Source organism: Ursus arctos, unplaced genomic scaffold (genome assembly GCF_023065955.2).
Source record: "Ursus arctos isolate Adak ecotype North America unplaced genomic scaffold, UrsArc2.0 scaffold_153, whole genome shotgun sequence".
Taxonomy (NCBI): Eukaryota; Metazoa; Chordata; class Mammalia; order Carnivora; family Ursidae; genus Ursus; species Ursus arctos.
Window position 1 is genome coordinate 57,501 of NW_026622823.1, and position 2,500 is coordinate 60,000.

The 2,500-nt window shown below is 76.9% G+C and overlaps 2 non-coding genes across 2 annotated transcripts in view; both read right to left on the reverse strand.

Moving 5' to 3' along the window:
- Positions 1 to 18, reverse strand: part of LOC130543750 (28S ribosomal RNA) — a 4,645-nt gene extending 4,627 nt beyond the window's left edge. The window contains exon 1 of the ribosomal RNA XR_008959307.1: positions 1 to 18. This exon is cut by the window's left edge and continues 4,627 nt beyond it. This is a non-coding gene — a ribosomal RNA (28S ribosomal RNA).
- A 1,248-nt stretch (positions 19 to 1,266) lies between these two features.
- LOC130543747 (5.8S ribosomal RNA) lies at positions 1,267 to 1,419 on the reverse strand. Its single transcript, XR_008959304.1, has one exon. It is a non-coding gene; the product is annotated as a 5.8S ribosomal RNA (ribosomal RNA).
- Positions 1,420 to 2,500: the final 1,081 nt, after the last annotated feature.

The following is a 2,500-nucleotide window of genomic DNA, read 5'->3' on the forward strand; positions in this document are numbered from 1 at the left end:
ACGTCTGATCTGAGGTCGCGTCTCAGGAGGGCGCCAGGGGCGCGAGGGGCGCGAGGCCGGGAGAGGGCGAGGAGAGGCACGGGCCGTCGGAGGACCCCGGCACGGGAAGGCCGCGGTCAACGCCCGCCCGGTCTCCGGCCCCCCGGAGGGAGAGAGACGCGGGGCGGGCGGGGAGCACGAGCCGGCGGCACAGGCGGGGGCCCTGCCGGGCTTGGAGGACGGGGGGGGGGACGAGGGCCAGGGTGGGCGCGGCACGCGCGCGCACGCGCGGGGAGAGCGGGGAGGGCGGGCACGAGCGGGGCAGGCCGGCGGGGGGGGGTCGGAGCACGGCGGTCGCCCCCGACCGCCGGCCCTCGCCCCCCACCCCCGACCAAGCCCACGGCACGCCACCCGGCTTCCCACACATCGACCCCGCGCGGCGGACGACGCGGCGCCTTCTCCCGACAGCCCCGTCGACCCCGACCACCGCGGGCTCGGGGCACGCAGCGCGGCGCGGCCACAACCCGGGGGGGAAGCGCGCAGCGGCGGGCGGCGCCGCGGCGTCCCGCGGGCCGCCGCCGGGGCACGCATCCCCGGGGCGCGGCCCCGCGCGCGACTCGGCCTCGGCGCGAGCCGCCCCGACAGGGCGAAGGCCGGGATCGCCGGCGGGGACGGAGGGGTGGGCGCGGACCCCGGACGCGCGGTGGCGGCCCGGGAGGCGGGGGAGCCCGGCCGGGACAACCGCGGTCGCCGCCGGGGGCACGGCGGCAAGACCGACGGCGTTCCGGATCCGGGCCCCTCCAACCCGGACAGACCGCGACCGGCACGGCACGGGACCGCGAACCCCCCCCCACGCACAACCCAGGCGACCCCAAGACCGCGTGCGGCGCGAGGGATCTCCCCCAGAGGGACCGCGGCGGCCACGGCCCTCAGCGCGAGCTCTCCTCTCTCCCGTTCTCGCGGGCGGCGCCGCCCCCCGCCCCGGCACCGGCCCCCCTTCTCCCACACCTCCCCACGTCCCACACGCGCCACCGCCGGGCGGACCCGGCGGGGCGAGGCGGGGGTGGGGAGGCCGGCAGCGGGGACCGGGCACGGGGCGGAGGAGGCCACCGTGTCTGCACTTAGGGGGACGGAGGGCCCGGCAGCCGAGCCGACCCCTCCCCACCCGGGGACGGGCCCACGGGCAGGTGAGGCGCGGGCACCGGCAGAACAGGCCCTGCGAGGGAAACCCCCAGCCGCGCCACCCCGTGGGGCAAGAGACCCCCAGGGGAGCGATTGATCGTCAAGCGACGCTCAGACAGGCGTAGCCCCGGGAGGAACCCGGGGCCGCAAGTGCGTTCGAAGTGTCGATGATCAATGTGTCCTGCAATTCACATTAATTCTCGCAGCTAGCTGCGTTCTTCATCGACGCACGAGCCGAGTGATCCACCGCTAAGAGTCGTACGAGTTTTGAGCATTCAAGGGGGCCAACCCCCGGAGGGGAGGCCCCCCCGTCTGGCACAGCACATTCCCCGGAGGGTGCCTCGGGCCGGCCAGTAGACACAAACGAGATCAGACTCAGAGAAGGTCGGAAAGGTTGGACAACAGGGCATCCAGCCAGCGCCCCCCAACGCGAGGGGCGAGCTCGGACAACCCCACAGGCGCCCAGGGGGTTCCCACCTACCACCCCCACACACCGAGGACACGGGGCACACGCGCACGCACGGCACCACGGCCGCCGGGTAGCCCCCTCCCGACGGCCGCAAGGACCGTGGCGTGGCGCGGCAACCCCGGCCCCCGGGGGGGGGTGGGCGGCGGAGTCTGGGGGAGAAGGGACTCCTCCCCACGGGCCCGACCGCCCCGACCCGAGGCGGACGGGCGACCCCCCAAGGGGTCTTTAAACCTCCGCGCCGGGACGCGCTAGGTACCTGGACAGGGTGTGGGGGACAGGCGAGGCGGGGGGGGGGACGGGACCACAGGCCGCCACCGACTCGACGCCGATCCCGGCCACGGCCAACCCCGCAGGGCACGAACCCCGGCACTGCCGGCCCGTGACGGAGCCAGGCCCGCCGGGCGCCGCCACCGGACCCCACCGCCACCCGACGCCACCCTCCTCCGATTCCCTTCCCCCCAAAAGCCACCGGGGCGGACCGGACCCCTCTCGCTTCCGAGACACACCAGACCGCCTACCCCCTCCCCGTCCCTCCCCGCACCCGCGAACCAGGCCCCTCTCGCCACAGAGGGCGAGGGGGCTGCGGCGGGAAGCGGGGCACAAGCGGGCAGGGCGCGCGAGAGGTGGAGCGGAGGCGGAGGAAGGAGAGGAGCCGGACCCGGGCCCGAGGCCTGGGGGGAGGGGGCCGGTGGGGAGGGAGAGACACGGAGTGGGAGGGCAGGGTCGGCACGGACGTCCGACGGACCGGGGCGGAACCGTCCAGGGCTGGCGGCGGGAGGCGGCGGACGGCGGGCACCCCACGTGAGCCGAGGCTCTGAGGTCCCCCCCGGGGGACGGGCAGACCCGATCCCGGAAGACGCCACGGGGGCC